The sequence below is a fragment of the Anolis carolinensis genome, chromosome 3, assembly GCF_035594765.1.
Source record: "Anolis carolinensis isolate JA03-04 chromosome 3, rAnoCar3.1.pri, whole genome shotgun sequence".
NCBI lineage: Eukaryota > Metazoa > Chordata > Lepidosauria > Squamata > Dactyloidae > Anolis > Anolis carolinensis.
Window position 1 is genome coordinate 33,058,278 of NC_085843.1, and position 8,984 is coordinate 33,067,261.

Below are 8,984 nucleotides of genomic sequence, written 5' to 3' on the forward strand. Positions count from 1 at the left end.
CCCTGCAGAATTGAGTGCAAGCTACTTTTGCACTTTGAACTCAATTTGTAGCAATTGAAGCAAGCTGAGATGAGTAAAGAGAAACTGTGATATTTTAATAACGGCTGAAAAAGGGAACAATGGAGGATTTCTTAGGGCGGCCCATGCCAAATTATTGAAATAATTTTGTTTGTACGTAGTAATATTGTTGCATTTCATTTCAGTGTTGTTTCTTTCTATCATGGATGTTATCTTTACAAATTCCTGAAAACGTGCATTGTTCTTCCTTGAAACTGAAGATAAGGCTTTTATAGGTTGCAGGTCCTTGCGTCCATGCATTCCTTTACAAGTTTTAAAATTGATATAAGTGTATATTCGGATAAAAAAGAGGCATAGCATAAGAACAGACTTATATCTTGTTCAGTTATAGAAAAGCTCCTCAATATTGTTTAAACTTTCCCACAAAACCAGCAGTACATGAAGCATAAACTACCACAATTAGTGGTAGTTTGTAGATAACTTGATTCTCTATACAGTTTTTAAATGCAATTCAGTAAAAAAAAAGTGTCCTAGACGAATTATGGTACAACTGCACTACTGTATATTTGTATGTGGTTTAGAGAGAACATTTGTGCGTTGATATAGACCATACTGTATTATTTTAAGGAGAGACATAACTGTAAATGTGCAGAAAACAGGCACCATGGAAGATTTGCATCTTATTACCCCCTTGCTAGTGATCACAGAGGTTTGTATAGGTATGTCTTCAAACACTATGGCAAATATCGGTGGCTGGGGAGTTTGTGGCAGCTTGGGAATGTCCCAAGCTGCCACAAACATAGCAATCATTCATAGAATATTATAAAATAGTACAGAGGCACAGTATAAGGTTGTCTTGTTCAGAGAAGTAGGTAAAACTGCAGCTCTCACTGAACTATTTACCTTTCATGTGATTCCAAGAGAAAAGATGCCCTGAGGACTAACAAGATCCACATACTTGTGATGATGAACTAGTGGGCTTTGCTGCAGCTCCCTGTGCAGAGATCTGAGTTATCTTACTGTAGCTTCTTCTGTTCATGTAACTGTTTAGGGTAACATATAAGCCTCAGTTTTACAGCCATTGCTTTGGCTCCTCTACATGTCTTCCTGGATTGATGATAGCCTTCAAGAGTATGGTCTATGTGGGTCAGGACCTACTGTGGTAGATAAAATATTCTGCTTTCTTTATTGTAAAACAATGCTGCATCCATTATTCACCAACAACTCTTTTTTTAAACCAATGGTTTTGTCTTGATTATATGTCAATCTGTTTTGATTTGCTGGTTGTCATTTGGCGTCTAGGTTAATACATGAGGCAAAAGCTACTGGACAGGCTGCGGAAACCCAACTTTTTACCTCTAGTCCCAGTAAATTGTTTGGCTTATTTTGAAGTTTTTGGTAAACCAGATCTAAATGTCACAGAGAATATGACAGGTGCTCTAACTGGCTGGCTGCCTCCTTTTCTTCTTCAATGGGTTCAAATTACAGGGAAAGAGATTCCACCTAAACATTAGGAAGGACTGACTGACAGTAAGAGCTGTTCGGCATTAGAATAGGCTGCCTCAGAGTGGGGTGGAGGTTTATAAGCAGAGGCTAGATGGTCATCTGTCCGGAGTGCATTGATTGAGTATTCCTGCCCTGTTCTGGATGTCCCTTGTGGCCTCTTTTAGCTGTGATTCTATGAATCCAAATTCTCACCCTTATTATCTGAGTAACTGTGGGATCCCAGAGGGATCCAAACAGTACTCACCAGTGATTCCTGTTCATCCTGAAGAGAAATGATTAATAGTACCATACCGTAGGGTTCTGTCCTGAGCCTAGTGTTGTTCAACTTCTTTTTGGAGGCAGGTAAAGGAGATCTTTTAGGACTGATTGCTTGGGAAGAACAGGCATTGTATAACGTGTTAGATTTTCCATTTGTTATTTTTTAATGGTTAATATATTTGACTAGCTTTTTATAGTTTAATAGTTTAATTACATTTTAAACTTTTGAATGCAGAGAATTTTAGCTGTTTGTTTCAATCTTTGTAAAGTGCCTTGAATCCCAGGCTGGGGGAGGGGGATGCATACATTTAACAACAACATTATAATTATAATCATAATCATAATGTAATAACAATTTATTCTTATTGGTATACTCTGCTTGTGATTATTGTTATAATAAAAAGTGGTCATTCCTTTAATATCATTAAAGTCCTAAAGGCTTTGAAGCTGTAATGCAGCAGTCCCAAACTCCACATATTCGTGAAAATAATATTCCTGCAATTTCATTGTTCTCTTTCTATATTTTTTAAACACTACTGCTTTTTTACAATTCTCATAAGGTATGCCAGGTTTGTGCTTCGCTGAAAGAACCTTGTATTAAAAAATAAAATACTAACTTCATCTCTTGTAGACAGAACTGGTTGCTCAAGTTGCTTGGAGAGATTGACTGACACAGAAAGCAGAGTAGCTGTATTTTATGTCCAGGTACTGTTGACTTCATGTGAAAATAAAGGAAAGATTTGTATTCAAAATTATTCTCAGCCATGGAAACCACATGATAGCCTTGGAGAAGTCACACTTCCTCAGCTTCAGTGGAAGGCAAAGACAAGCCCGCTCTGACAAATCTGGCCAAGAAAACCCTGTGATAGGTTTGTGTTAGGGTTGCCATAAATCAGAAACTACCAAGAAGGCACACAGCAACAGTAGTTTCTCTACAGTGTTTCCAATTCCTGCTTTAATACGAGGGTTGAATGAAAAGTAATGCCTCCACCTTCATTACTTGGGTTTGGATGGGAATATTTTAATAAATCAAACACAGAAATAATCCTTAGAATGTGCTCTTTAACAACCACTATTCACTTTCCCACATAATCACCAGACAATTTCCCCATTTCCCAGAAACAGCACACAGGAGGAGGCTCAGAGACGCGGAGAAATGCGCGTCTGCCCACCCTCCGCAGAGCCGCCTCAGGAAGCCCGGCAGACCAAGCGTCCCGCCTGAAAAGTTGTCCCGAAGGTACCTACTGTTTTGGCCCAAGTGCTGGGGACATTGGCCCGCGAAGCCCTCCTTCTCTCGTCCGCGGAGGGAAGCACTGGAGGGCCACATGCGCCGCGACTCGCCCCCACGGCGCAAGACACTCTGACCAGCTTCTCTCCTGGGGAAGCCGTTTCTGAGCGGTTTGCAGCCCAGAAAAGCGGGCACTCCTTCTCTGGGCTGCAGAGCTCCCAGAAACGTCTTCCTTTTTGCGGGGAAGCTGTTTCTGGGCAGTTTGCAGCCCAGAGAAGCGGGTGCCGCTTCTCTGGAATGCAAAGCTCCCAGAAACGGCTTCCTTTTCGCCGGGAAGCCATTTCTGGGCGGTTTGCAGACCAGAAAAGCGGGCGCCACTTCTCTGGTCTTCAAAGTGCGGAACGCCTTCCTGGCAGAACCAGGATTTGCCTGTGGCACCCCCAACAAGATGGCGCCACAGACAAATGCCTTGTTTGCCTGGCGGGTGAATCGCCCCTGGCTAAATCAATGGATCCTCAAGCAAATCAAGCCCGAACTCTCTGAAGAAGCCAGGGTGACTAAACTATGAGATTGCTGTACTTTGAACATAGCATGAAATGACAAGGCTCATTAGAAAACATGATAATGCTTGGTAAAGTGGAAGGCAGGAGGAAAAGAGGATAGATGCAGGTCTTGTAGATATGATATCTGATTTTAAGCTTTCCTCAGTCTCAGAGCTACAAGTGCTGTTGGGTTGCAATGCCCATTATACCCAGTGGATAATCAAAAGCGATGGGAACTATTGCTCAATAACATTCAGGGAACCAAATTGGCAAAAACTAAAGAGTTCACTATGTTAAAAAAGTATATACTGGTCCATCCATGAAGTCAGTGACCCTTTGAATGCAATCATAAAGCTGATGTGACCTTCAATGGGAATGAGTTTGACATTCTGCCCTAGTGGGTTAAAGCTCTAAAATGTGATGCATTTATATAATCCAAAATAGCAAATTGATGGGAAATATGAAAATGTGGCCTTTGTACTTCTCACTCAAAAGGTGGCACCAAGAGGCTCCTTTAGAATGCTATTACTTCTTGTAAAAGCCAGAAATCTCCTCTTAAGAATTGACAAAAGAAGTTCAATTAAGCACATTTGCCTAGTTTGCTTTCTGTGCCCTTGTGTTTTACTGCTAAGTTGTAAATTCAGCTAATTAGTTATACTTCTAATTGATTTCTAGTTGATGTGTGGAGAAAAGGTCAAAAGAGGGTGAAAAAAGGTGTGAATACTGAACAATTGGAAACAGTTCAGACAATCCATTCTTACGTGCAATTGTTTTGCCTGTCAATATGTACTTAAATTATTTCAGATTGTACTTGCATGTTCTCACCTGCATTTGATATGCATGGGAGCAAAGTGTGTTTAGTCATTAGGTTTGCTTAATTCAGAAATCTAATTGCTGAGGCACATATAATCCATTGTTGAAAGAATACTGCAGGGAAACTACATCCCCCTAAAACTACACACAGTTTTACATAAAATGTTTTTTAGACTGGAAGGGTGTATTGAATATTCCTAAATTTTATTTTAATTTGGTCACACTCAAATCTGATGCCAAAGTCATTGTAACTTTTCAAGTCATATAGTGTCTCTTCTTTTCTCCATTCTGGCATCCTGTAATAGAAAGCAGATACATTAATCATCTACATATGGAAATCTTTGAAATATTATTTGAAGCTGAATAATATTAGACAGGCTTTTACTGCTAGTGAATAAATATTTACAGTCATTGTCCTTCACACCAGCAGTGCTTTCAGAATTCAAAATAAAGCTGAGAAATGCAATATGGTGTTTCATTTATGCTGTAAAATCCACCGACACAACTCAATTGGAAGAACAGCTGTGCTGAGCCCGTAAATGTTGGAGATGCAGTGTCTCAAAATTCAGTGTAATTTTGATGAGGTGCAAAAAATACCTTTATATTTCATTCAAATTATTTCTTACATGCGTACTCAGTCTTCCTTCCTTCATGGATCTCAAAGCAGCATGCAGACAAATTGTGATCATGGAATTATTCTTACAGTGCTAATATATTCCTTTTCCCCCATGGGTGTTTGATTTTGAAATTACAAGTTGCACAATAATAACAGATATTCCCTGCGAGCCTACATATATTTACTCAGAAATATATTTCACTGATTGCATTAGTATTTTTTATGCTTTCAGATTCTACATCACTTAGAGAACACTGGTTATTGGGTACTTTAAAACTGAAAAATAAGTTTACACCCAGATAACAGAGTTCCTTGAGGTGCCTGAATCCAAAGAACTTCAAAGTAAGCTCAAACGAGATTTAAACATATTCCTTAAATCCCAGCTTTTTGCAAATGTTTTTGAAACCGACCAAGTCTGTGATGTGACAATTTCACAGTATATGTCCAAAACTAGTTTTGTGAATGCCCATCAGCATGCTGAACTACAGGAAAGTGTATGAGCTAAATGTCTATAATATTATTTGGGCTAGATTGTTAGAGAATTAGTGTTACAAATGAGAGGCTGAAGTTCACTGTTGTCCCCTCCCCCCTTTATTATTATTTTTTTACGAGGGTTCCTTCATAAGAATTACTAACGAGCTTTCATCACAGGGTAAATGTGCACCTACACTTGAATTAATGCAATTCGACACCACTTTAATTGCCATGGCTCAATGCTATGAAATCCTGGGATTTGTTGTTTGGCAAGGCACCATCACTCTTTTCCCTGCAAAACTACAACTCCCATGATTTCATAACGTTGAGCCATAGCAGTTAAAGTGGTATCAAACTGCTTTAATTCTACAGTGACTGTAGATGCCTTCTAACACTTCTGAACACAAGTCTATCTAGCTGGCTGGGAAGCTCCCAAGACCAATGGCCAAGGCTCTGTCAATACATTTAATTTTACAATTTAATTTTAAAAAGGATGCTTTAGAATGACATTATCCAGAGACTCAGCCAAATGCTCACCTTTCTCTTATCAGTTTCAACAAGAGAGTTAAGCATGCACTTAAATCTTTCCCTCTAAAATCAATGTGACTTAGAGCTTAGTCATAAACATTATCACTAAAGTCCCATTTAGGTAAATGATATCTGTTAGTGGGACTCCCTAGGTAGCCATAACATAATTTAACTCTGAATCACACCCAGCATGTTGTTCACAGCTTTAAAGATATACCTTAGTTAACAAAGCAGATATGTTCCTGGGCATTTTTTCCTCAGGTCAAGCTTTGTTCTACTGTTTATGGAGACTCATTTCTACAATCCAACACTAAAATACTATATTTCTGTGATCCTCATTCACCCCCTCACCCCACCTTTCCCCAATTTTATTGTGACCAACTCTGTCACAAGGTTTTCTTCCTCTGAGGCTGGGAAAGTGTGATTTGCACAAGGTCACCCAGTGGGTTCCTACAGACAAGTGGAGATTTAAATCCTGTCTCTAGAGTCCTAGTCAGATGCTTAAAGCACTATACCACACTGGCTTGTCTTTCTACTTCTTTGTTGCCCAAATAAACAAAACAGAACAAAACAAACCTTCCAGCTAGACATGAAATAAGGAAAGACTGGGCTCTTGTTAAAAAATAAAGGAGCTTGTTTGTTAGAAGTTTGGTTAACTGGGGTATGCCTGTATTCATTCTCACCAAAAAATTAATGGAAAAATATAAATTGTTATTCCATTAGAATATGTATTAGAACCACAAGTGCAGTACTTTATACATTTTTATCCATTTTTGCCTGTTGATGGATTTGCATTGACATTTTAACACATAGGTTTTCATTTTGTGAACTATTTCTTGATGGTTAATAGCATGCTATTTTCCAAGTGGCAGAAAAACCTAAGAAAGGAATGGTTTGAAAGCCTTTATAAAAGGAAGTGAGAAATGAATTCTGATCTGTTCCAGCAAGTACTTTAAACACATTTAAAATCTCTTTGATGGAAAATTGTTGCATATGTAGATCTGCCTTGATAAATATTTGTACATTAAAACTGAAGAGAAAGACATTACATGTGAATGGTAGCTTGCTTTTAAAAACCAAGTCTTTGAGCATTAGCCTGTTCATGTCTATTCTTGAATTCAGTGAGAAACATTCAAAAATAAGTCAGAATTGAATTGCACATTTTGCAGTGCCATTCTATACAATACATGTTTCTTTTCAATAGAATTACAAGCTTGGTAGATGCAGGGAATGCTGTGAATGTAGCATATCTTGATTTCAGTAAAGCCTTTGTCAAAGTCCCCCATGACCTCCTTACACACAGCCTAGTCAGACGTGGGCTAGGCAATGCTACTATTAGATGAATCTGTAATTAGTTAAGTGACTGAACTGAAGGATGCTCACCAATGGTTCTTCATCCTGGAAAGAAGTGACTAGTGCAAGGTTCAGTCCTGGGCCCAGTATTGTTCAATATCTTTATTAATGACTTATTAATGAAGGTTTAGAGGGCATGCTTATCAAGTTTGCAGATGACTCCAAATTAGGAGGGATAACTAATACTTTAGAAGGCAAGAGCAGAATTCAAAATGACCTCAACAGATTAGAGAGCTGGGCCAAAACCAACACAATGAATTTCAACAAGGGCAAATGTAAGATAGTACACTTAGGCAGAAAAAAATGAAATGCAAAGATACAAAATGGGTGATGCCTGGCTCAACAGTCATCCATGTGAGAAAGATTTTGGAGTCTTTGTGGACAAGTTGAACATGAGCCAAGTGTGATGCAGCAGCTAAAAAAGCCAATGAGATTTTGGGCTATAGTGTTTTGATCGAGGGAAGTCATGATTCCTTTGTATTCTGCTTTGGTTAAGCCTCATATGGAATACTGTGTCCAATTCTGGGCACCACCATTCAAAAGAAATACTGACAAGCTGGAAGGTGTCCAGAGGAGGGCAACTAAAATGGTCAAAGATCTGGAGACCATGCCCTATGAGAAGCGTCTTAAAGAACTGGGTATGTTTACTCCGCAGAAGAGAAGGTTGAGAGTAGATTTTTTTATCATGTCAGAAGCGACTTGGGAGCATACTGCAAGTCGTTTTGGTGTTAGAGAATTGGCTTTCTACAGAGACATTGCCCAGGGGATGCCCATATGTTTTATCATCCTGCTGGGAGGCTTCTCTTGTGTCTCCACAAGCTAGAACTGACAGATGGGAGCTCACCCTGTCTCGTGGATTTGAAGCAGGAACCTTCAGGTCAGTAACCCTACCTTCAGGTCAACAGTTCAGCCCACACAAGGGTTTAACCCATTGCGCCACTGCAGCTCCTTCTTGAAAACTTTTAAACACAGATGGCCATCTGTCAGGGATACTTTGATTGTGCTTTTCCTGCATAGCAGGGGGTTGGACTAGATGGCCCATGTGGTCTCTTCAAACTCTATAATTCTATGATTCATATATAACTCCTACCTTGTTTACTGGAACTTGCTCCCTGATAAACATATATGATAGCATAAACATCTACCAAATTAACATTAGGTTCATAATTCATTTTTGTATTACTTTAGAGAGCAACATCATTTTTCAAAAATACATTATCAAACAAGCTTTTGCTTTTAATTTTTGAGCTTTGATAGTATCTAGCACCCGTGATTTCTTTGCCATGACATATTAATTCATCTAAATTACTTTTGCTTTGCTTCCCCTGGAGCAAACTGGGTACCCTGAAGACTGTTATCACTATAGCATTTTCTATGAAATTTGGAGGTTTTGGAAAACATGTATAATGTACATGATCTGTGTTTGGTGGAAATCGCGGCTGGAGAGTCCACTGTACCTATAAAGATGAGCCATGCTGTTTCGGTCTGTGAATTTTTTAAAACTTAATTTTGCTTTCTTTTAAATAAAACATTACCCAGTCTTACTCAATGATAGAAAAATATAACTTTCTTCTTCTGGCTTTATTCTTCACCCTGCTTGAGACCCTTCTGTGAATGTTGCATGAATACAAGCAAGGCTGAATCCATT